General features: G+C 40.7%; 1 protein-coding gene across 3 annotated transcripts in view; it reads left to right on the forward strand.

The window, feature by feature from the left end:
• Positions 1–27,621, forward strand: part of cdon (cell adhesion associated, oncogene regulated) — a 166,635-nt gene that overhangs the window by 76,775 nt on the left and 62,239 nt on the right. The window lies entirely within an intron of this gene.

Raw genomic sequence — 27,621 nt, forward strand, 5'->3', positions numbered from 1 at the left:
TTTACTGTGAACTGACATCCCTGGGTGAATGTGTACTCGCTGAGGCCAGATGTCTTGCTGAATGTTTAAGTGCATTTGTGGCTGAATAAACAGAGCTACTGCAGAACCGATCCTACTGGGATTTCTATGCAATGAAGTTGAAGGGAATTGCATACTAGAATTTTGTACCACATTTATATAGTCTTTTCCATTGGATGCAATTCTGCACTACTGTTGGTTTTTCAGTGTTTCAGAATTTATCTGGTTTTCTCTGCGGTGCAGATTTACAGATCAGGAGCCAGTATTGTATCTGGGTAACAACTGCGGTTAGGTTTCAGTAGTGAACATTCCCAATGGATTGAAGGTGAGGGCATGAGGTGAAAGTATACAAAGACTTCAGTTAGAAAAATCGTATTGTTATTCTGTTTATTATTAATTCAGCCAAAAATTCAGTCCTACAGCAAGCCAGAATAATTAACTGCCCAGTGGCAAGTAGTAACAACTTGTTGATTTTTGCCTCTTGGAGTACATTGCATTTCTCTATTATTGAGCTGTCTTTGAAGACCACAGTGGACTTGGTGACACCACCTGTTTTTAAAAAAAATTACATTAGTTGGGCTAAACCAGAGGATATCAAACAGGGGAAGTGGAGACAAAAATTTGACTTGGTTGGAGGGTGAATTATAAAAGCCTGGATAAGGAGAAGGGTTTCGAGGTTTTTAAAAACAGGATACAGCTGGCTGCCCCTTTTGAGCCTAGGGGAACTCTCTGGCACCTTTTGATTGGCTGACCATAGGTAAGTCCCCAGGGTTTGCCAGGCAGTCCATTGGAGTTCCTCAGATGTTCTGCGATGTCCTGGGAGGCATCTACTGCAGGTCGTAGGGGAATGCATAGTGAGTGGAACGATGCTTCTTTCTTGGTGCAGGGCTGTCATTGCTTTCTTGCCAAAGAGAGGAGAACTCCATTTGTTAAAGAGTTGGTTCAGTCTTCATTCTCAGCATGGATGATAAAATCCTTGCCAGGACACATACTACTTGCTTCAGCACAGTGCTGGACTGCAGGAATCACCCAGAGTGGTCCTGCACCGTCCTGGGTTGGAGCATTCACAACAACATTCACTTGACTTGGGATGTGACCCATTATTCTCAAAGGGTTGGTCTGTCAAGTGACTTTCTCTCCCTTGGTCAGGAAAAGGCATTCAGCAGGATGAATCACAATTATCTGCTTGGCATTTTGCGTGTTTTTTTGGGTTCAGACTGCACTTTGTTACCCAGATCCAACTTCCCTACACTGCTGCAGAGTGTCTATTGAAGGTTACTAGGTAACTGATGGCACCTTGCACTTCAGGAGGGAGTGCATCAAGGCTGCCCCCTATGCAACCAGTTGTATGCTCTGTTTGGATCCATTTTGCTGAAAATGTGTTGCTGGTTAAAGCACAGCAGGTTAGGCAGCATTCAAGGAACAGGAAATTCGACGTTTCGGGCCAGAGCCTGATTCCTGATGAAGGGCTCTGGCCCGAAACGTCGACTTTCCTGTTCCTTGGATGCTGCCTGACCTGCTGTGCTTTAACCAGCAACACATTTTCAGCTCTGATCTCCAGCATCTGCAGACCTCACTTTTTACTCTTGGATCCATTTTGCACCTACTGCAGAAGGAGCGGTCAGATCTGGCTCGATGTAGACTGGGGCTTCGGGTGGTCCTTTCGGCTTATGCCAATGACATGTTCTGCACTCACATTTTTGGCTGGCAGGGGAACTCTGGTGCTTCACGTGTACTCATTTCTGTTAGGGAGTTACGCCAAGGAATCTTGGCCAGTAAATTGGCAAGAATTGGAATCCAAAGTGACTGCTTGCCTAGGACAACCCAACCATCCCGTGGTTCAACACTTCAACTCCCCCTCCCACTCCACCAATGATATGCAGGTCCTTGGATTCCTCCATCACCAGACCATAGCAACACGACGCCTGGAGGAAGAGCGCCTCATCTTCTGCCTAGGAACCCTCCAACCACAAGAGATGAACTCAGATTTTTCCAGTTTCCTCATTTGTCCTCCCCCCACCTTGTCTCAGTCCCAACCCTCGAACTCAGCACCACCTTCTTAACCTGCAATCTTCTTCCTGATCTCTCCACCCCCACCCTCACTCTGGCCTATCACCCTCCCCTTGACCTCCTTCCACCTATCACATTTCCAACGCCCCTCCCCCAAGTCCCTCCTCCCTACCTTTTATCCTAGCCTGCTTGGCACACTCTCCTCATTCCTGAAGAAGGGCTCATGCCCGAAACGTCAATTTTCCAGCAACACATTTTCAGCCCTGATCTCCAGCATCTGCAGTCCTCACATCCTCCTACAGGAGTTGGGAGGTCATGGTGCGGCTGTACAGGACATTGGTTAGGCCACTGTTAGAATATTGCATACAATTCTGGTCTCCTTCCTATTGGAAAGATATGGTGAAACTTGAAAGGGTTCAGAAAAGATTTACAAGGATGTTGCCTGGGTTGGTGGATCTGAGCTACAAGAAGAGGCTGAACAGGCTGGGGATATTTTCCCTGGAGTGTCGGAGGCTGAGGAGTGACCTTATAGAGGTTTACAAAATTGAGGGGCATGAATAGGATAAATAGGCAAAGTCATTTCCCTGGAGTCCAGAACTAGAGGGCATAGGTTTAGGGTGAGAGGGGGGAGATATAAAAGAGACCTCAGGGGCAACGTTTTCACACAGAAGGTGGTATGTGTATGGAATGAGCTGCAAGTGGATGTGGTGGAGGCTGGTACAATTGCAACATTTAAGAGGCATTTGGATGGGTATATGAATAGGACGGGTTTGGAGGGATATGGGCCGGGTGCTGGCAGGTGGGACTAGATTGGATTGGAATATCTGGTCGACATGGACGGGTTGGACCGAAGGGCCTGTTTCCATGCTGTACATCTCTATGACTAAATAACAATACCTGATATTTGAAATAACATCTTTGCATTTGTAGGTTCACATCAAGTTCTGATTAGTAATTGATGGTGGAATATAGAATTCTCTTTACTACAGGTAGTTTTCCTATGACACAGTAATTGCATTCCTGTGTGATGATGTGTTGTAGAAAATCACGCAATAGAAATAATGGGGCCTATGGGAAAAACTGGGTTGGGGCAATCCACCAAAAATATCCGTAAAAATCAAAACAAAACAGTAGTTAGCCTAGCACAAATCATATTCTGGTCTGAGTAAATTTTTTAATCCTATTTCAATAAAATAACACAATAAATTTACATTTTCAGGGCGTTTGAGTCTGTTGAGTTCCAATACAGAGCTGTATTAAAACAATTGAGGGTTGTCATCAGTGTCATCATTACTTTAAAAAACACTCCTAAAAGTCACTGAGTGCAGCACTGTTCCTTTTCACTATGCTGTTCACTTAAAACAAAACTGGACCTAAAATTACAGTACAGCACTGTACCTTTCATGAAGCTCTTCACCAGAAAGCGTGCGAACCGACTGACCACATGACTTCGACAGAGTCCAGTCCTCTGTGCACTGCAACGTCTAATGCCAAACATGGAACCATGCAATAACCAACTTTATGAAAGAAAGTGGTCCACAATTCACAAATCGTGTTACAGCCAAATCGCATTTATAGGAGAACTGCCTGTATTAAGGTCAGCAATGTAGAGCAGTCAGCTTGGCTGACTTGGGAGACTCTTGTCTGAAAATTCTGGATTCAGTCCCTGTCCTAGAACTTTGCATTTAGTATAAGTCACTGTTCTGCATGATGCAATAATAGAGATGGCATTTCTCATAAGAGATAAGCTTGTATATTCCTGTTCACATAAATTCTTGTGATTCCATGGCCCTATTAGAGAAGAGCTATCATCCTTTCAGTGTCCTAACAAGATTTCTTCCTCAACCATGATCATTAAAACCAATAAAGTCAGCCATATTATTGGGACTTGCCATATTTGTAGAAGAGTGAAAGCACTTCCTTTGTAACTAACTCCTAGAGAATCGAACATTTTTAGAGATGTAGCAGCTCTCACTCTTGTTGGAAGCAGTTCGTCATACTTCAGATCTTATCTACAAATATTATGTATGTGCTACAACATATTGCATGTTTTAGTAGAGGTCAGGCATTTATTAATTTACAGTTTTGCTGTGATGTTTTATTTTGATATGACATTCTGAAACTGTAATATATCATGTCAAGTGATATAAATATCACTGTTAAAGGAAAAGTCTGTCATTTTTCTATGCCAGTAAGAGAGTTTGTCAGCTGGCATAGTGCAATTATACAGTTGCTCCCTTATTAAATTAGCCATACCTTACCTATAACTAGGTTGAAATAGATAGTCATATAAATATACAGCACGGTAACAGAACTTTCGGTCCAACACATCCATGCCAACCAGATATCCCAACCTAATCTAGTCCCACTTGCCTGGCCCATATTCCTTCAAACCCTTCCTATTCATATACCCATCCAGATGCCTTTTAAATGTTGCAATTGTACCAGCCTCCACCACTTCCTCTGGCAGCTCATTCCGTGCATGCACCACCCTCTGCATGAAAAAGTTGCCCCTTAAGTCTCTTTTATATCTTTCCTTTCTCACCCTAAACCTAGTTCTGGACTTCCCCATCCCAGGGAAAAGACTGTCTATTTGTCTTATCCATGCCCCTCATGATTTTATAAACCTCGATAAGGTCACCCCTCAGTCTCTGACGCTCCAGGGAAAACAGCCCCAGCTTAGTCAATCTCTCCCTCTAGCTCAAATCCTCCAACTCTGACAACATCCTTGTAAATCTTTTCTGAACCCTTTCAAGTTTCAAAACATCATTATGATAGGAAGGAGACCTGAATTGCGCACACTATTTCAAAATTGGCCTAACCAACATCCTGTACAACCGCAACATGACCTCCCAACTCCTATACTCATACTCTGACCAAAAAAGGAAAACATACCAAATCCCGCCTTCACTATCCTGTCTACCTGCAACCCTACTTTCAAGGAGCTATGAGCGTGCACTCCAAGATCTCTTTGTACAGCAAAACTCCATAGGAGCTTACCATTAAGTGTATAAGCCCTGCTAAGATTTGCTTTCTCAAAATGCAACACCTCATATTTTTCTAAATTAAACTCCATCTGCCCCTTCTCAACCCATTGGCCCATCTGATCAAGAACCTGTTGTAGTCCGAGGTAACCTTTTTCTCTGTCTGCCTGTACCTCTTATGGTCACATCCAAATCATTAATATAAATGATGAAAAGTAGTGGACCCAACACTGATCCTTGTGGCACTCCACTGGTCACAGGCCTCCAGTCTGAAAAACAGCCCTCTACCACCACCCTCTGTCTTCTACCATCAAGCCAGTTTTATATCCAAATGGCTAATTCTCCCTGTATTCCATGAGATCTAACCTTACTAACCAGTCTCCCATGGGGAACCTTGTTGAACACCTTACTGAAATCCATATAGATCACATCGAGTGCTTTATTTGTAAATAGATATCTTTATCTTTCTATTGTCCAATTTTATGGAATCATCTATTTAAATATGCCAGGTTCCTCGACACAGATATTTGGACCAATTTATAAATCAATTTAAAGTAAGCATTTTGCTTCTAATACTCCTCAGCATGTTGCAAACACCCCTATTAAAATACAAGTGAAGTCACTACTCCAGGCAGGTTGGTTTCAAGGGAACTGTTCTGACTTACCTCCCTTACAGCCCTCCGTCCATCTGTCCCTCCCTCACTCACTAACACACACACTCTCTCTCGATCTCTCTCTCACCTCACCTTGCACCTACCCTTCTCCATGCACTCTCCATATCTCCTCCCACTCCATTCCTCCTTTCTCTTCTCCAGCAGCGGACGAATAGGAGTAATGGGCTAGTAATAAGCATGGCGCATGATATTTTCTCAAACAGGAATATTTTTTGAATTTAAGTGCAACCGAGTAGCTACCCTGAAAATATAATGTTGGCAGTCTGTGTTTATGGCTATATTAAACTAAAATCAAGCATATAAAATTAAGCCTTTTGTTTTCTAATCACCAAGTCAGTGTGACCCCAGTTTTTGCATAATACCTGCAAGTGCCTTGAAGTCTGCATTTTAGCTTAAGGATTGTCAGTTGTGACCAATCCATCAATTGGGTATCTGCAAAGCAAGTGTGATGCTTGGACTTGATTATCTACATTTGGGAGGATATTGTCTCTCAGATGCATATAAAAGTCATGGAAGCTTTCAATTTAAAAGCACAGAATGAAATGAGTGAGTATTTTCATCTTGACAAGTCTCCAAAAAGCACGGTCCCTTAATTTGACTTTCTGCTCATCTTGTCTAATAATCTCCATTCCAATTCCACTGTTTTCTAAATCAAACAGTAGAATTTGATAGCCAGTTCACTAATGTCTACTTAAAGGAATAGCTTTGAAATAAACATGACAATTTGTTCCATTTCATCCAATTTCTGAAATTACTTGTTAGATTCCTTTGCTAGCTTTCTCATGCGCTGAGTTTTTCTGGATGAAACCATTTTTGTTGTCTTATCATTTTTCTGGTTATTTTCTGCGGACAGTGTTGCAGCCTTTTTTGTTAATTAGGAGGCTCACCAGCCAATTTCAATTTGAATGCTTTCGTGACACTGATCATACCTGCTAATCCTCTGCCCTTTGCCTCCAATTCACTGTTCAACTCAATCAGTTTTGGCATTATTTTCTGTAAAGAACCTGAACTATGCATTGTCTGACAGTTATTGTATGTTTCATTCTTTTGATTTAAAAAAAAAAGTGATGTTTTCGGGTATCAGACCTAAAAATCTTTGCAGGATCTTACCTCTATTTCACCTAACTCACATCAGCATGATGGATGAGTTCATCATAAGCAGCATTAGGTTGGTTGAATAAGGTTGTAAATCAGCAGTGCGGAAGGGCAGTGGCTCAAATTGAGCTTATAATCTTAAATTCTACTACATGAGAAGTCCATAGCTGCAGTTAACAGTGGTATTTGAAAAAGAAATTGGTCTCATTTCTGCACAATGTAACAGAGCCTGCATTTGTGTCAAGCTTAACTGGTGCATCATCAGCTGTGATTGGAGTGTTCTTCACAAGCATGTTGTTTTTGAATTTGTAGCTATTCTCGCCCATTATCTTTTCTTTAAAGGGCAGAGGAGTGAGCCGATTCTCTTTGTTATTTCCTTTAAAAAGTGTGCACAAAACAACCAGTTGGGCTGTGTCACTAATGTTTGACGGAATCTTTGAACTGCAGTGAGAAGCATTCAGTCTTTAAGTTCCTGCTGTAGCTGCTGAAAGATGACATCAGGCAAACATTCTGCTCATCTTGCTATTGTGGAAGTACCGAGCAATACGTCCTGGATCCATCCCATTCAACATGAAGGCTTAATTTTTTGTTTTTTGCATTTTTTTTATTTTTGATTTCTTTTGATTTTAGATGGTCCAGGTTCACCACTCATTACTACTTCACCTTGTTACTCATACCACTGGTCATGCTTCAGGTAGACCTCTGGAACTTCGACAATACCCTGTATTGTTGGCTGCTGTTTACAGAACTCGGGTCACTTTGTGTTGCTCAGATATTTGATGTGGGACGTGGCAGCATTCCACATAATTTTTTTCTTTGTTCACCTTATCTAATAGGATGGTAGAGAAGAGAAAGAATTGCAGGTCCGTGGAGAATGGGCAGATGAGCAGGTCTGGCTGAGCCCATCTGGAGATGGGCTGATTATGTTGCGAGTATTGTAATACATCTCACATCAGTTTCTAATATATTTCTAATTAATTTGTTTGCATTGCCGCCACAAAACTAGCTTGCCCTGTAAAGATAGGATGGAATTAAAACAGAGTGCAAAGCTGCTTAAGAGTGTGCACTTTTCTCAAAGCACAGTTTCAGAAGGACAAGTCATGCAGCATGCGATCAATATTCATGTAGTGATGGAATGTGGATAGGTAGTGAAACTAACTGTCACAGTTGCAGACGGCTAGGGAACCTGGGCTGGCAGTGATAGCGACCGTCAGAGATGTGCACAGTGAGGGAATTGACCAGGCAGTGAGATCAACTGTCAGCGAATTTTGTGAAGATTTGTAGCTCAGGTTCAGGTTCTGGATATAGGTTTGCTCGCTGGGCTGCAAGGTTCATTTTCAGACGTTTCATCACCATACTAGGTAATATCTCCAGTGAGTCTCTGGATGAAGCACTGATGGTGTAGTCTACTTTCTATTTAAATGTTTGGGTTTCCTTGGATGGCGATGTCATTTCCTGTTCTTTTTTTCCATGGGGTGGTAAATGGGATCCAAATCTATGTTGATAGAATTCTGGTTGGAATGCCATGCTTCTAGGAATTCTCATGTGTCTCTCTGTTTGGCTTATCCTATTATGGATGTTTTGTCCCAGTCGAAGTGGTGTCCTTGTCATGTCTTTTGGTGGCTAGTTGATCATGTTTCCTGGTGGCTGGTTTTCTGCCTGTTTCTCCAAAGTAATGTTTGTTATGGTTCTTGCAAGGTATTTTGTAAATGACATCAGTTTTGCTTGTCTGTATAGGGTCTTTCAAATTACTTAGCTGTTGTTTTAGTGTGTTGGTGGGTTTGTGGGTTACCATGTTGCCAAGGGGTCTGCGACAGACAATAAGCAAAATTAGTGTCATTTACAAAATACCAGCTGTGGTAGCTCTTTAAAACAAAATCCTAGCGCGTGAGAATTTTATCGTGTAAAAGTTTATAATTACAGTCTTTCTCGAAATTGATTTTCAAAAAAATACTGGTCTCTCAGAGAGTATGCCTGCAAACAGGCTAACTCCCAGATCTGTTTCCACTTGCTCCTGCATAAATTTTTACAGTTTTTTAAATCATCAATTGACAAAGAGGGGAACAAAAGCATGGGAATTAAATTTGCAGATGACTCCAACAATGTTGTGTTGAGGACAGAAGACGTTCATAAACCAACGTAGATGGCTGGAGTGAGTGGGAAACAATCTGCCTTGGAGTATAATGTGGAAAAATGTGAAGAAGTTCACTGTAGCAGGAAGAATGAAAAAGGCAGAGGATTGTACATAAATTATTTCAAAATTCTGAGTCACAAAAAGTTAGTATGCAGGTACAGCTAGTAATTAAGAAGGCTAGTGAAATGCTATTGCTTGTCCTGAAAGGAGTTGAACATTGTTGAGACCATATCTTGAATACGATGTGCAGTTTGCGTCTCCTTATTTAAGAAAATATGTAAATGTGTTGGAGGAGCTTTAAAGGAAGTTACCAGATTGATACTTGGAATGAGAGGATTGTGCTTGTTTTCACTGGAATTTAGAAGATTGAGGGGTAGTTTAATTGGAACACACAAAATCCTGAATAGTCTTGACAAGGTGTACATGGAATGTTTTCTTTTGCAGGTGATCCCAGAACTAGAGTGAACTGTTTTAAATTAGGAGTCCCCCTTTTATGACAGACAAGGAGAAACTTTTTTAGACTTAGGTACATGTGACACTAAAACTTAATTCTAAGTACAGGAGTACAGTGAAAAGTTTTACAAAGTTGCCATTGTGATGCCATCTAGGGTACAAAGCACCTAAATACAAATCTTAGGTACAAAAAAGAGAAATCAAGTAGATAAAAGTTACATTGTCTTATGATTCAAAGTATAAGTTTGAAAATAAGGCATACAAAGGATAAACATTAGTCAGATTAAAAGATTTCAGGTAAATGTTACATTGCACTAGATCAGTGCAGAGGCTTTCACAAGTGGTCTGACAACTGTCCCGCATTGCTCAAAGCCTCCCGCCCGCTTTGCTCTGGTCCTCTGCTGTTCCACACCATTCTGTCTCCAGCCCCGAAGGTTTTTAAGATTGAGACTTTGGAACTCTGCTTAGTTGGTGGAGGCAGTGTCATTGAATGTCCTTTTAAGGGAGAAATTGATAGATTCTTGTTAGACAAGGGTTTTGGGGAAGTAGATGGAAATGTGGAATTCAAAATACAAATAGATTAATCAACTCTTTACTTGTATTCATTGATGGGATCAGAGCTTTGCTGGCTTGGCCAGCATTCATTACATACCTCTAATTGTTCAGAGGTCAGTCAAGAGTGAACCGTACTACTTTGCAGTTTGTATAAATGATTTAACTAAAGAGATCATGGGTATGGTAGCTAAATTTGCTGATGACCAAGATATGTAGGAAAGTGAGCTGTAAAGATCACGTAAGAAAAATAGGTGAGTTAACTGAGTGGGCAAAGATCTGGCAATGTGAGTAAATGTGAAATTGTTCCTTCTGCCAAAATGGACAAATTATAAGCATATTAACTAAATGGTGAGAGATGGCAGAACTCTGATATTTAGAAAGATCTGGTGCCCTTGTGCTTGAATCACAGAGGGTTAGTACACCAGTGTGGGTTCAGTTAGCTAATTTGGTTGGTTTTAAGGCTAGAGTGGTGTTGAAAAAGCCCAGCAGGTCAAGTTGCATCAGAGGAGCAGGAAAATCGATGTTTCGGGCAAAAGCCCTTCATCAGGAATTCACCTCATTTGGTTGGATGGCTGGTTTGTGATGCACAATGATGTGAACAACGTGGATTCAATTCTGTAACAACTGAGGTCATTGTGCAGTCTGACCTTCTTAATCTTGCTCAAGGCATGGTGATCTCCAGGCTAAACTCAGCACCAATTGTCTCACTGTGATGACAGAATAGCTCTGTGGTCCTCTGGAGTGATGATGACTTTACCTTTAGTGTGCAGGTATAGCAAGTAATCAAGAAAGCTAGCTATAGTAAAATGTTTATTGCAAAAGGAATTGAATGCAAGAGCAGACATGTTCTGCCCCAGTTATGTAGGACATTGGTGAGAGTGCATCTGGAGTACTTTGTACAGTACTGGTCACCACATTAACGAAATGATATTAATATGTTGGAAACAGTTTAGAGAAAGTTTGCTAGACTAATACCTGAAATGAGAAAAGGTTGAACCTGTATCCTAGAGTAGTCAGAGGTGACTTAACCTGGGGAGGCAGTGGACCTGTGTTTGAAACCCACCACGGCAGATGGTATGAATTCAATAAATATCTGAAATTAAGAATCTGATAAAGACTATGAATCCATTGCAGATTGTCAGGAAAAACCCATCTGGTTCACTAATGTCCTTTAGGGAAGGAAGTTTCCATTCTTACCTGTTCGTGCCTACACATGACTCCAGACCCGCAGCAATGTGTTTGACTCTTAAATGCCCTCTGTGCAATAAATACTGCATAGCCAGTGACTCCCTCGTCCCACAAATAAATTTTAAAATAAATTGAAACATGTATGGAATGCAGGAAGAACTAGCCATTTGGATACAGAACTGGCTCAAAGGTGGTGGTGGAGGGTTGTTTTTCAGACTGGAGGCCTGTGACCAGTGGAGTGCCACAAGGATCGGTGCTGGGCCCTCTACTTTTTGTCACTTACATAAATTATTTGGATGCAAGCATAAGAGGTACAGTTAGTAAGTTTGCAGATGACACCAAAATTGGAGGTGTAGTGGACAGTGAAGAGGGTTACCTCAGATTACAACAGGATATGGGCCAATGGGCTGAGAAGTGGCAGATGGAGTTTACTTCAGATAAATGTGAGGTACTGCATTTTGGGAAAGCAAATCTTAGCAGGACTTATACACTTAATGGTAAGGTTCTAGGAAGTGTTGCTGAACAAAGAGACCTTGGTGTGCAGGTTCATAGCGCCTTGAAAGTGGAGTCGCAGGTAGATAAGATAGTGAAGAAGGCATTTGGTAAGCTTTCCTTTATTGGTCAGAGTATTGAGTACAGGAGTTGGGAGGTCATGTGGATGTACAGGACATTGGTTAGGCCAGTGTTGGAATATTGCGTGCAATTCTGGTCTCCTTCCTATCGGAAAGATGTTGCGAAACTTGAAAGGGTTCAGAAAAGATTTACAAGGATGTTGCCAGGGTTGGAGGATCTGAGCTACAGGGAGAGGCTGAACAGGCTGGGCGGCACGGTGGCACAGTGGTTAGCACTGTTGCCTCACAGCGCCTGAGACCCGGGTTCAAGTCCCACCTCGGGCGACTGACTGTGTGGGGTTTGCATGTTCTCCCCGTGTCTGCGTGGGTTTCCTCCAGGTGCTCCGATTTCCTCCCACAGTCCAAAGATGTGCGGGTCAGGTGAATTGGCCATGCTAAATTGCCCGTAGTGTTAGGTAAGGGGTAAATGTAGGGGTAGGGGTATGGGAGGTTTGCGCTTCGGCGGGTCGGTGTGGACTTGTTGGGCCGAAGGGCCTGTTTCCACACTGTAAGTAATCTAATCTAATCTAGGCTGGGGCTGTTTTCCCTGAAGTGTCAGAGGCTGAGGGGTTTATAGAGGTTTACAAAATTATGAGGGGCATGGATAGGATAAATAGGCAAAGTCATTTCCATGGGATCGGGGAGTCCCGAACTAGAGGGCATAGGTTTAGAGTGAGAGGGGAATGATATAGAAGAGACCTAAGGGGCAACGTTTTCATGCAGTGGATGGTATGTGTATGGAATGAGCTGCCAGAGGATGTGGTGGAGGCTGGTACAATTGCAACATTTAAAGAGGCATTTGGATAGGTGTATGAATAGGAAGGATTTGGAGGGATATGTGCCGGGTGCTAGCAGGTGGGACTAGATTGGCTGGGATATCTGGTCGGTATGGACGAGTTGGACCAAAGGGTCTGTTTCCATGCTGTACATCTCTATGACTGTATTTCCTGAGAGGCTTGACTGGGTGGATGATGAAAGTGTGTTTACACTTAAGGGAGAATATAGAACTAGGGATCATAATTTAACATTTAAGGGAATATTTTTAAGGCAGAGGGTTGGGGCTTTTCGTCCTGGCTTGGGAGTTGGATCCAGAGGCTACAGAAAAAAAATTTTTGTGATGAAGCTCCCTCCCTTACTCAAGGCTTTTTAAAAAAACATTTGTGCTTCTTGTGGAGATGGGAATTGCTGCTTGGAGGCTTTCTCACTAGACAGCAGGAGACCTCCAGTTTCTTTCAGAGCAGGCACGTTCTCCTTGCACTCCATTTAATTTGATGGCCTGCTTCTCAAAGGGGAACTATATGTCTACACCCCTGCCCAACTCTGCATGTTTGCACTGGTTTTGCACATTCTTTTTCTGCAGTAGAGAACCAATAAGAGACATTAACATGGACACGTAAGTACTTAGTCTGTGTTGATAGAGATGGAAATATTAATTCCCTGAAATGCGATTATTCTTGTGTGTAGATTGGGTGTTAAAGAGTTCTAATTGAAAAGTGGTTCAATAATATAAAATAACTGGAGCTGATACAATTTAATAAAACATGATTTCAGATCCTTGTGTGGTCTTCATCCCAAAGCCTTGTTTTGTGGCGGTCCCTTTTTTCTGCAAACTTTAGCTTTGCACTAGTCAGATGGGAATGTTCTTGTTGTGATGAACAATCTGACAGCCTGCTTATGTGTTTATGAAGGTGAATCCTAACAGATGAGTAGGAGGTCTTAGAACTATATAGTGCTACACTGGTTGCTGCACTGAAGTTACAGATATTGATTGCATATGAGGTATCTGATGCTTGGCACCCAATCTTGTTTGGATGATCCTGTGGCAGTAGCAACCTTAGTGCTCACTCATAGGGGTATGAAGCAATAAGTAGAGATGTCACACAATCTGGTGAAGCATAGCTCATTATTTATCCTCTTGCAAGTTTGAAACCAGATTGTCCTGAGCTGCTCACAGCCTTTGTTAATTGAGCTGAATGCTGTTGCTATCCACAGTGCCCTGACTTGCCTGAATAACCTTCTGAGGAATCTTCAGGAAAGTGTTGCTGAACTGCGGTTTGGCTTTTTGCCTGGACTCTGGCATTTCTGGGGGTGGCTTGGGGTGCTGAGCAGAATTTGGCTGATATTCCTTGATTGCAGAGAGTTGAGTGCTGCCTGGGTGCCTTTTAAATTTAGTGCCCAGTAATTGAAGTCAGGAAGATTCTCATAGGGGGCTAGAACTTCCTATCTTCTTGCTCTTAAAATTAGACATTTTGCCTGAGCTAAGAATGTGCTGCTGGAAAAGCACAGCAAGTCAGACAGCATCTGCAGAGCAGGAGAATCGACATTTTGGGCATAAGCCTTTCATCAGGAAATGATTTCTCTTGCTCCTTGGATGCTGCCTGACCTGTTATGCTTTTCTAGCACCACACACTTGACTGATCTCCAGCATCTGCAGTGCTCACTTTCTCCATTTTACCTGAGTGTACGTAGACAATGAGGTAAAAAGCACATAATTGTATGAGAAAACCTGACTGGGTCCTAAGTAGAAGTACCTCCCACATTTAGGTTTGTCACCACGAGTTGTCTGAAAAAGCAAGATTTCGCCCACAGTCCTTAAGCTCAAATGTTTATAAATAAATTTCTTCATTGAAATGTGTAAAATTTCACTAATAAAAATTAATCTTCCAGTACCGTTTGAATCTTTTGGTTAAATAAGTTGACGTTGGCTTCAACCTTTTCCCTGGAAAAAGAAGCTAGTTTTTGAAATAAACTTTTTTTCCTGCTTTCTGGCAACAAAGGAGCAACATACGTTGATGACACTTGTAATCTTTGGAATACAAGTTTATTTGCTAATTGATTTGTTGTGACACAACAAAGTAACTTTGAGAATGCATTCCAGCTTTTGGGAAAAAAAGGTCCTTTTCAAATCTGAAGAGTAAATGGTTAAGGGGCATTTTTAAATTGTGCTCTGTTTGAGTTTCCAACCAGGGGCAACATTTGTAAATGCATAAACTCCCATTTTAAGCATTTTGTAAGTTTCAATGAGATCATCTCTTATTCTTCAAAACTCTAGAGAATGCAGATCCAGTTTCTCTTCATAAAACAAACCCAGAAACAAAGCTGGTGAACCATTGTTGCATTCCGTCTAAGGCAATAAGCACTTTCCTGAGATATGGAGGCCCAAAATGCACACTGTTTACCTCTAACCAAGTTCCTACACAACTGAAGTTAGACTTCATTACTCCTGTATTCAAATGCTCTTGCAATAAAGGATAACATCTCATTAACTAGTCCAAAAACTTGCTGAACCTATGTTTTAGCCTTCAGTGACTTAGCAAGGGTAACCGAGTCCCTTTGCATATCTACACTTGCCAACTTCTCACCATATAAGAAATACCTTGCACATCTGTTCCTCCTACCAAAATAGATAATCTCACATTTTTCCACATTACATCCTATTACATTCTTATTTTGTCACAAAACATGCCCAAATCCTCTTGAGTATGTAATAGCATCATAGAATCCCTACAAGTGTGGAAGCAGGCCATTCGGCCCATCGAGTCCACTATGGGCCGAATGGCCTGCTTCCACAGTTGTAGGGATTCTATGATGCTATCCCATATTCATTTATTGATCCATGCTGGGACCTGGTGTAAATGTTCAATTAATAAGGGGTTAGTTAGTTGGATATTTTGAGTATTAAGTTAGTAGAAACCTTGAAACAAAATATTGAAGGAAAAGAAGGAATTTCCCCAACGGACAATTCAGTGAGTGGATTTAATCAGATCATTGTAGAATTTAATTTTGTCTTCCTTTTGTACATTTAGAAATTGTGTGGAAATTGTAGACACTACTCCCTTTTTTCCCCAAAACACACAAAGCATTTCATTGATTTGATTTCAATTTTTTTTACTGGTAAGTTCTTACTGCTATTTAGGAATTGATTACTTTCACATGCCCTTAGCAATTTTTTCATCAGCTTTCTAGCTACTTGCCTTATTTTGCTTTGTACATTCTCATAAACGTCCATAGAAATTTACAGCACAGAAGGACTCCCATTCGGCCCATGTCTGGATCAGACTTCAAAGTTTGTGAGAAGATTTGTAGCTCGGGTGCTCATTGTTGTGGTTCTGTTCGCCGAACTGGAAAGTTGTGTTGTAGACATTTCGTCCCCTGTCTAGGTGACATCCTCAGTGCTTGGGAGCCTCCTGTGAAACGCTTCTGTGATCTTTCCTCCGGCATTTATAGTGGTTTGAATCTGCCGCTTCCGGTTGTCAGTTCCAGCTGTCCGTTGCAGTGGCCGGTATGTTGGGTCCAGATCGATGTTCTTATTGATTGAATCTGTGGATGAGTGCCATGCCTCTAGGAATTCCCTGGCTGTTCTGTTTGGCTTGTCCTATAATAGTAGTGTTATCCCAGTCGAACTCATGTTGCTTGTCATCTGCGTGTGTAGCTACTAATGATAGCTGGTTGTATCATTTTATGGCTAGTTGGTGTTCGTGGATGCGAATCGTTAGCTGTTTTCCTGTTTGTCCTATGTAATGTATTGTGAAGTCCTTGCATGGGATTTTGTATACTACATTGGTTTTGCTCATGCTGGGTATTGGGTCCTTCGTTCTGATGAGTTGTTGTTTGCGAGTGGCTATTGGTTTGTGTGCTGTTATGGATCCAAGTGGTCGCAGTAGTCTGGCTGTCAGTTCGGAAATGCTCTTGATGTAAGGTAGTGTGGCTAGTCCTTCGGGTTGTGGCATGTTCCCGTTCCATTGTCTTTCCCTAAGGCATCTGTTGATGAAAATATATGAACAAATCAACGGCACACCCATGGGCTCACCCATCTCTGGACTCATAGCAGAAGCATAAATGCAAAGATTAGAACAAACAGTCTTACTGCAAATTCAACCCAAACTCTGGGTCAGATATATAGATAACACCTTTGTAATCATTAAAAACACAAAAATAGAGAACACACACGGGATCATCAACGCCACATTCACAGGAATCCAATTCATGAGAGTGGAAGAAAAGGACAACCAACTCCCATTCCTAGACGTGATGGTACAGAGAATACTGAACGGAGAATTCACCACAAAGGTATAGAAGAAAACCACACACATAGACCAAGTCCTGAACTAAGAAAGCAACCACCCCAACACACACAAAAGAAGTTGCATCAAGACACTGTTCAAAAGGGCCACAACACACTGCAGTACACCAGAACTGTAAAAAGTGAAAGAAGAACACCTATACAATGTATTCGCCAAAAATGGATACCCGCACAATTTAATCAATTAGATGCCTAAGGGGAAGACAACAGAGCGAGGACATGCCACACTACCATACATCAAGAGCATTTCCGAACTGACAGCCAGACTACTACAACCACTAGGACTCATAACAGCACACAAACCAACAGCCACGCTCAGAGAACAACTCACCAGGACGAAGGACCCGATACCCAGCATGAGCAAAACCAATGTAGTGTACAAAATCCCATGTAAGGACTGCACAAAACCCTACATAGGACAAACAGGAAGACAGCTAATGATCCGCATCCGTGAACACCAACTAGCCACGAAACGACACGACCAGTTATCCTTAGTAGCCACACACGCAGATGACAAGCAACATGAGTTCGACTGAGATAACACTACTATTATCAGACAAGCCAAACAGAGAACAGCCAGGGAATTCCTAGAGGCATAGTACTCATCCACAGATTCAATCAATAAGCACATCGACCTGGACCCAATATACCGGCCACTGCAACGGACAGCTGCAACTGACAACCAGAAGCGGCAGATTCAAACCACTACAAATGGCAGAGGAAAGATCACAGAAGCGCTTCACAGGAGGCTCCCAAGCACTGAGGATGTCACTTAGACAGGGGATGAAACGTCTGCAACACAAATTCCTAGCTCGGCGAACAGAACCACAACAAAGATCAGACTAATCATATTTCCACCTTTTTGGCCCGTAGTCCCGGAGACTGTCAGTGCAAGTGAATATCTAAGTGGTGCTAAATGGTACAAGAGTTTCTGACTCCACCACCCTTCCCAGGCAGAGTGTTTCAGAACCCCATCACCCTCTGGGTTTTAAAAAAAATTCTCCTCCACTCTCTTCTTAGCCGTCTACCTTTTCCCATGATTCTGTGCCCCCAATTATTGACCCGGTTACTGATAGTGTGAATAGGAAGGCATTTTTTTCTATCTGTGTCCCTTATTCTTATGCTCCGCTATTTGGTCATCTGTCAACTTTCACTGCTCCAAGGAAAACATTCCCAGCTTATTCAGTCTTTTATCATACCTCGGACCCTCCAGCCTAGGCAGCATCCTCCTAAATTTTCTTTGTGCCATCCCTGTGCAATTACATCCTTCCAATATATGGCTGTACCTTCTTTAATTTGTGATTTCCTACTGTTTAACTTTGACTTAATCACCAAAGTATTATCAATTTGAAAACAAAATTGGCTGATAAATCATGTAAAAGTAAGGTAGATGACATGTATGCTATACACAGAACATCAGTGCATCTGTTGCTAATAGTGGATGTGCCAGGAATATGTAGCCAGATGCTGCTTTTCATGTTTTAGTCAAGAATATTAGAGCTGGTTTTTAGATTTGAAGTCAGGAATAACCTCTTTTGTGACTGTGACAATGGTGTATTAGCTCTATTTGTGGTTATTGGCTGGAAAATGCTTTGGGATGATCTTGAAACTGTGAAGGCATATTTGGGGGAAAAAAATCTTCATTCTTAATTGACCTCTCCACAGCCAGTTAGCCATACGGTTGATCGTAAGAACTCTGAGCAGGAGTAGAAAATTCAGCTCCTTGAGCCACTCTGCCATTCATTATGATCATAGCTGATCTCTGCTTCAATTCCACTTTGCCCATAATCCTTCTGCTAATTAAAAATCTATCCTCTATTTAAATATTTACAATGTCTCCACATCCACCACATTCTGGGGTAGTGAATTCCACACCCTCATGCCCCATTGAGTCCCTATTGTCTTTGATGGAGTAATTTCTGCCCATCTCTGATTTAAATCTGCTACCCCTTATCCTTAAACTATAACCCCTCATTCTAGATGGTCCCACAAGAGAAAACGTACATCTATTTTGTCGATCCCCTTTAGTATCTTTTATAGCCTGTAATTATATCTCCCCTCATTCTTCTATACTGCTCAATCTCTCTTCATAAATTGATTCCATAGGTGACGGTATTAATCTAGTGCATCTCCCGTGAACTACATCTTCCTCCATTGTGCCTCTCCTCCAGCTTTGTTGGCTGATACCATGCGATTCCACTCCAACCTTTTCAAACACAGCAGGGCATCTCTAGTCATAGCTCTCTTCCTCTTTCCTGTATGGCCATTTTTCCAGTCATTCATGAATCTATTCTCGATCCTTCCTTATCAGCATATTATCCTTCAATAATTAGATCCACAGAAATGTCAATGACATTGTATGTGTTTCTGTAATGTTGGACTGCAGCTGAGATGTGGATGAATCAAAATTTTCTGAAGCTCAATATAGGAAGGCTGAGGTGTTTGTTTTCAGGCCCACTACATGCTGGATCCATGCCTCATCCTGCCATCCTGATCAGAGTAGATGACTAATCCATAGCATTGAATTTAATCTCAGTTCCCACTTGATAAGACCAATCTGCAACATGCCCACCTTCACCCCATTGCTGTAACTATTGTCTCCACAAAGTTTAATTTCTCAGCTGTTGTCTTCATAATCTTTGAGTTCATAAACATCACATTCAAGACCAAGTCACCTGTTTCCTCTTTCATGTCAAATCTGTCACCCATCACCATCTTCTACTTTTGTGCTGACCGGGGCTAGATTCGTGCCCTTCCAGTCTATATGCCATATATGGGCACATGATCAGATTGAGATGGTATTTTTGGTTATTATGAAAACCACCTTGTGCACTTTGTTGGGTGAGCAGGAGTGCAGCCATCCATTACTGCCCATGAAAACAGCATTAAAGCATAAATACAGTTGTAACAGGATGCTTTCAGTCTGGTTGGTTTCCAGGATCATGTTGCTCTCAAAATGCCATTGCACAAGTGCCATATTGATTGCCATGACAACTCTACTCTGTAATCAACATTGTGCGCCCTGACTCTGAACTTTCATACAGTTTCAGTTTTAAATAAAATTCCAAATTTGTGATTGGTAACTTTCAGATCTTGCAGATTGCATTATTAATCCATTTTTTTTTAATGGCTGTTTCCTTAAAACGCATTTTACTGGAGGAGATACTTGGTGCACAGTGCTGGTAGATGGTTTGCTTGGGAGAGAGGGGGGAGGGGGATCCAAAACAACAACAAATGGGTGTGCTTTTCTAAACTTGTTAATTATTTTGAGTGATGACTTGGTTAGTAAATACACTACCATCTTGGAAATTAGACATGCAGGCTAGTTAAGTTAGCTGATCTTAGTTGAATTCGCAGTTGCAGATCGACAGAACCTTTTGTTTCCTTGTTTCTATTTTAAGTTATACTTTTAGAGCTGCCCAAGGCTCAGATGCGAAATCCCTCCACCAATACAATTATCACTATCCAGGATGGTTACGTCTTGATGGAGAACCCAGCGAGTCACTAGTGCTTGTGGAACAGCCCCCCAGCTTGAGTCCATAACTTTAGAAAAGGTGTTCAGAAAACTAACTTGGGGGCAGGGAATGCATTTTGTTTTAAAAAGACTTTTGTGCTCATTGTCATTGCTTTGTAAAATCTCTGCTAATTTAAAAATTACTGAAGTGTTAAAATTCAGAGTAGAATGCACTGTTCAGATGGAATCTTTTAGTTATTGTGCTTTAGAGCAAGGTGCCACGCTTATTTACTGCTTGGAGCCGAAGCTCATCCTTGAATCTAATTAGGAACACATTGAGTGTCATTGTAACTGGCAGCCACTCAATATTGCCTTATCTGTGACTAACCTCTGACCCAGGCAGTGACCTATCCCAGGTTACCCAGAGGTCGAGGGGCTTCCATTGTGCAGACAGAAGTGGATCATGTGGAGTTGATTATTTTCTGTTTTCTCTGTCTTTGCTACAATTTATCCAAGTCACTTCTATTTTCTTCCCACTTAGCTGGCTGGCATGAAAGGAAATGTCTTTGTTGGCATTTGGAGGATAAGCATGCTTGATTGGTTCCACTGCAGCTTTTGGGAGGGAGGCGGGGGTGTGGGGGCTGGGGAAAGTTTGTGAAGTGCAAGAAGCCTATGGACAGGGAACATCATGCTCTAGAAGGTCGCAGCTGCTCTCCTCATTGTCCCAGACCCCAGGAATAAGCAGAGTGGAGAGAGAGAGAAATTTCTACAGTGCGGAGTAATGCCATTGATCAAAGGCTTGCAGACAGCCAAAGAGCAACACAGAAAGAAGGGAGCACTAATCCCGGTTTTTCTCTCCCTGTGGCTTTGAAAACTTCCTGGCAAAAAAATAGTCCGACTGACTCTCGAAGGCAAAACCTTTTATTCCAGTGAGATATAAGCCCAGAAGCAACTGTGGACTCATCAGTAAAAAAAAAATGCCACTTACTAATTAAGAGGAAAAGAAATACCATCAGAAGGTCTAGAATCTGCAATTTAAAATGGGTGTTACTGAACTATGGGACATTTTCAAATAAGGTCAATCACCTTAAATAGCAAGGTGATTATTTGGGTGAAAACTCCAGTGCCAGGAACTCATGCAGTTATCATGTGTCAGTGACACTGAAAATTCCTTCTGCATGTTTAAAGTATTTTTAGCATTTTTTTTTCCATTTCCTAGTTCATCCCGAATGTGTCTGCTTTACTGGAATGTGATTTGGGGCATATTTAAAAAGATCTCTTAGTTCGGTACAAATGTAAGCCAGGAATTCTGGTATGAAGTTCAACATGCCTTTCTCAACCAACATTGTTTTTTAAAAAAAATGCACAGGTTAATGGTCATTCATCTCATTACAGTTTGTGGCACCTTGCTGTTTGAAAAATGGCTGCTTCTTACCCTCATAACGGTCACTGCACAAAGTAATTAATTGCATGTCAAGTGCTTGGGATGTTTCTAGGCATTGTACTAAGGTAATATATAAATAATAGTTCTCCCTTCACTTGAGTTTTGAAATAACAGATAATGTAGAGCGTATGTTTCAATAATGTGCGCAGGGGTGCAGAGAATGAGCAACCAAGTCACTGCCTGGCATTTTGTTTCCCTGCCCTGAATGTTGTTTTAACATTTTGGTGCCTGCATTGCAATTGCCATTGTTCCTACTCAATGAGTGGAAGCTGTTAAAAACTGCCTTATGTGTGCACTATAGAATCCTCAGCACCACTTAAATGAATTTATACTCAATTAAAACTAGACTAGGCTAAAAACAGACATTCCCACTGTAAAATCTACTCCCAAGGAAATATTTGTTACATAGTGTATTCATAACTGGCCCTAGCATGTTTTCTTGCTAGATTGTGCCTGTTGTGTGATAATTGATCCTTTTGATATTTTTCTCATTAATAATCTTTTGAAGAGAGATCAGTGTCAGGAATAGCCAATTCGAAATCCCCATGTAAATGCCATTTATCTGATATTCCATTACTTCACGTTAAAAATGCCCCTCAAATAGTGCAATAAAACATTCCTAAATTAATTTTAATGAAGAATTCAAGTTGAAATAAAATAAACCATTCTAAGGTTGCACTTGCCTCAAGTGGCCAGCATGTGGCACCGACCAAACAGCATTGAATTGAAAATTAATTCAGATAGTTTAACTGTTTAGCCAATGTCTGTGTATTTTTTCTTGCCTGCTAAAATTCATGCTGTTTTGACATTAGATCTGTGGCACTATTTAATTATGAAATTAGTGTTGAAGCCCATGTGTGTTCACAGCATTGCTTGGATTCTGTAATCAGAAGGTAGCCTCTCCTTTTTCATAACAAATTAACTGAAACAAGTGTATAGGTGCATATTCTTGTATTAAGCTGTTTTTAAATCCCTCTGCAAGTTTTCTCCCAGTTTATCTGAGCAAGACCAAATGCTCCACAAGTCAATATCACTTCTTTCACTATGAGTTAGCATTTGGTCCCACTGGAGAGTAATCCTTCGAATTATTATCCTTAAGTCTTACGAAACTATTTGCAAGAAAAATCTCTTGGCCCTTTGTCTCTTCTTTCACTACCATCCTAAAGACCCGTTTTAAACAAACTTTATAGTTTCCCTTCTGTGCTGTCCCCAATTGCCAATGCTTTTTCCTCTTTTTTTTCCTTGTAATGCTGTACCCATGAGGGTCACTTTATAAATGCAAGTTGCCATTGTAGCTGATTCATCTGATTTTTTTGGTTGCCACATTTTAAAGAATATTTACCAATTCTTCCTAGTGAATTTTTATTGCACTGAAGTACTGAGATGATTTTAAAACAGCCATGAGTGTTGCATGTCAGTGACACCAGTTGTGCTGATTTGATAGTCCTAAGCAAATTACTAAAGTCTCTGCATCAGAGAAGTTCAGCAAAGTTGTGTCGAAATAGGGTATTCAAAAAGATGTCCACAGTTGGGATCAAGAACTAAACTGCTATGTGGATTTAAATATGCATTAGGAGGACTTTGGTTATCCTTGGGTGCTGCTTCCTGCTTTTCATCAGTCAGGGACCTAGGCCGAACAATAACACAAGCCAGGCACCCCTAATTATTTCCCGAACTCTTTACATAGTACAGCTGAGTCTCCACACAAAAACACAAGTCCTTATGGACAACTTTCACATGCTGTTCCTATCTGTTGCAGTTAGCAGATTTTCTATCCTTTTTAACAGAATCTTAAATGTAATTGTTCTTTTTCCAAGTATGTAATTTTATTTTGTCAATTTGTAGGACAGTGAAGCGTGGTAGAATGCAGAATGACAAAGTACATGCAGATTACACAGCACTTTTGGTTCTAATATAGAGATACCTTTATAATCAGACATTGAGGTGAGGTTACTGGTTGAGAGAATGAAGGCAGGCCGCTCCTTGTCAGGGCCATTAAACACCGTCCTGCATCACTGAGCTGTGCACCTATTTATTATCTATGGGAATTCAGTTACCTGTTGTCTACCCTGATAACTTTTTTTTTAGATCTTTGAATTTGAAGTTTCCAAGATATCTGCCCTTGTTGCATTTGTCCTTGAATGGACTCAACATTCGTGTACACAAAATGTTCTGCATTTACACTAATAAATGCAGTAGTAGAGTCCAGCTAACAGAATGGCAGTTAGACCTTCCCTCATCGAAACAGTAGCTGGGTTCGGTTTGCTTTTGAGGCAGCTGTTCACTTTGTGGTATGATGGAGTTGCATGCTTCCTTGGGCGAGCAGTGCTTTTGTGTAAACGGGCTGAAATGTTTGTTTTTTCTTTCAGTGTGGGTTCATGCTGCCGATGGGTAGTTCCTTTTCTAGCAAGGCCTGAGTGCTTAAGCAAACGCTGCACTTTACTCACAGCAGGGCCTTCCTGATGGGTTGAGTGGGAGATTAACAAAATCACTCCTTGTGCTGAGAAATGGCAGTCAGCTCAGGATCTGAGTCATTGGCAGCCTGGATGAGGGGGTAGATGTTGTGGAGGAAAATATTGCAAACCAAAGTAATCAGTCTTGAGGATGAAATTAAATATTAAGTCATCAAGGAACTAAAATGACTTTTTAAAAATAAACATCTTTTCCTCAATTTGATCTGTTTTAACTCCTGTGCATTCTATTAATATGCTCTGTTAAATTGCTTTTTTGTCTCATCGCTGACTAATTTACTGTCTAAAGAGAAAATTGGTAATACAAATACTAGTAATTATTCTATTGCTTTTTATAATTTAATTTAACCCAGATTTGTATAACTTAGCAGAAGCTTACTTGTGTAATAGTCGACCTTGTGTAAAAGTTAACCCCTTATTTTTGGCCAAAAAATTTTTATATTTTCCGTATATCTCAAGTAAAAGTTGACCCTACTTTATCGCATCATAAACCTTTTGCAAAGGAAACTGCATGTTCGCATTAACCCACTTAAACAAAATCGCATTCGTTCATTCATACCGGTAACTCTACTTGTCGATCTTTGTTTACTATGTTGTGTTTCTATTCATTCATTCATAACTCTACTTATCCCACTTGGTTTACTACAGCACATTTTGATTCATTCATTCATTCAAGTTGGAACTAAGTCTATCAATACTTATTGCACTTTGTTCACTATCCATCCAAAAGTTAATATCATTAAACTGTTAATCATTTTAATTATGCCATTATATCTGAATAAAAGTGATATATATTAGCTCCATATATCTTTAATTATTTGACAAATTTGTTAATGTTGCTGGGGCTCATTACATACGAGAGTAAATGGGAGGGAAACAGAAGGATTGGCAGGAAAATTCAAGACACTTCCACATTCAGAATTTAATAAATGTTTCATGAAGTGTGCCATTATTCCAGACCCATGACAATGTTGAACAGTGAGATTTTGCAGGATTTCAGTGAATCTTTGACATGTTAAATTTTCGTATTAGTATGTATAAATAAAATTTACTACCAGTAATTCATTCTTGTTTCTCTTGCTTTTATCCGATAAATACCTTTACTGTAATTCATTGTGTTTTTCTTCTTTACCTGGGATTGGTTGAGCAAAAAATCAACTTCGGCTAACAAAACAGTATTTCAAACTGCAGCCTGGATTTCAACCCCTTAAAACTAATGCCCATGTAATAGTCAACCTTATAAATTGAACCTTTAAAACTAGTCTAAAAAAATTTGACTTTTTCACAAGTGTATACTTATTGTTCATACCATGATATTGCAAATGGTGTAGTCATTAACCAAGGGCCTTATTTTTACAGATCTGTCTGAGTTTACTTTAAGGGTGTTTAAGGATAATGTTCAATTCATTGGGATGCGAATTCATCCATCAAAATCTTTTAATGTCTCTCAGTCACGCAATGACCAGGAAGGATAATTGTGCTAATAATAAAGAGTTTCAGGTTTTCAGGAGACCCTTGGTGGCATCACCGTCATTCCTTTGGCATTAGGTTGAAACTATTGAATGGATTGTTCATTTCAATATCACATCATAACTGCTTTCTCCAATCATAACAATACAAGTAAAATGCCTATTTAGTGCTACTGGGAGTGATCATTAACTCCTTCAATTTTCCTTCAACTCTAGTTTTGACTCATTTCTGCAGTGCTATCTCTAGTTTCTCAGCCAAGCTGCATTGATTCTCATGCAGGTTAAAACTCTTTTGAATATATGTAATAATCTATCCTTGACAGCCCTCTGCAATAAAGAATTCCATGGATTGACTACTCTATGAAAGAGAGAATTCCTCTTCCTCTCTGTTTTAAATAGGCGACTGCTTTTCTGAGATTATGCCTTCTGGTTCCTACATCTCACAGAGGGAGAAAAGCCTCTCTGCATTTACCCTGTTATGTGTCCGAAGAATGTTATGTTTCAAAAACAAAGAACTGCAGATCTGTGGAGAGAAAGCAGAGTTAATGTTTCACTTCTGGTAACCCTTCAAAACAGTAAGTTGCCTTTCATATTAAAAGAAAACTGCAGATCTGAAACAAAAACCAGAATTGTTGCCGAAACTCAGCTGGTCTGGCAGCATCTGTTGGAGAAAGTAGAATTAATCTTTTGAATCTGGTGACTTCATGATGAAGATTCACTGTGTGCCTCTTCAAAGTCTTTTAAACTCCGATGTGTACAGGCCCAATTTACTCAATGTCTCCTGGGAAATTCCTCCATAACCCAGGATGAACTCGGTGAACCTCCTCAAACTTGATATACTCCTGCCCTTTCTTACAAACCAACCATTGCCTTCACACAAGAGAACACTACTGATGATGCTAACCCAACAGTGTTATTAAAGTTCAAAAGCTACTGAAATGATAGTCAAATGGAGATGTAACTCCACATTGTCGTACTACCATTCCACTGTTAAACTTATTTGGCACCTTTTTTTAATCAACATCTGCAAAGTGGTTTTTCCACCACTCAAAAGGAAAATTAAGGCACTAACTTCCACTCATTTAGTATTTGTGGTGGGTTCCAAATAAACCAGTTAGACTATAACCTGGTGTTGTGATTTTAACTTTGTCCACCCCAGTCCAACGCCGACACCTCCAAATCATAATAAATGTAAGGATTGGGATTGGTGGGGCCTCTGTACTAGAGAACGTTTTGTCTGTGTCCACAGGAAATATTTTATCAGAGGTGAGGGAATGCCACCCCTCACGGTAATGGAATGGTAATGGTTAATTCCTGAGGAGGTTAACAAGTACATTTTGATTTTAAGTACTCACTCAGCATCAGTGTTTCATCTCAAGCCTTTGTAACTTGAACCTGAGTTAGTTAATTGAACTAGTTCCAGAGATAGCTGTCTCTGGGGCTAATGTTATTTGTTAGCTTTTGCAAATAACACACAACCCGAAAACTGATTTGTTTGTTGATACGTTAGAAGAAAGTGCAGGCAGTAGAATGCAGATTAGTTTGAATAGAGAGCTGGCCGCTTATTGACCATTTGCGATGCTATCAGAAAGCTAATGTCCATTTACTCACCTAGAATTTACTGCTGTCTTGCCCAAGGGATCTGATATTCTCAGTGAAAAAGCCTAAAGATTGACAACAGAAAATCTTTGCTTTTTGTTAAGAAGAAAAATGATGTAATTCTCATCTAAGTGATTAAAATTGCCTTTGGGTACTGAATTATTTGGGCAGAGCAGGCATTTAAGCTATTTTTGTCAGATTTGGTGCCTGAGATCTCAGCTATTTAAATGGCATTCTGCCATCTCTCAGATGAAGGGGTCTTTTTTTTAAAATATGTTTTTAATTTAAGATGCTGTCAGTCCTATTGAAATCAGCTGCCACAGACACGTTAGCACCTGCCACAGAGTTACGCTGCCTTGTTTCACATTCAAGCTTGGAA

Source organism: Hemiscyllium ocellatum, chromosome 29, assembly GCF_020745735.1.
Source record: "Hemiscyllium ocellatum isolate sHemOce1 chromosome 29, sHemOce1.pat.X.cur, whole genome shotgun sequence".
NCBI lineage: Eukaryota > Metazoa > Chordata > Chondrichthyes > Orectolobiformes > Hemiscylliidae > Hemiscyllium > Hemiscyllium ocellatum.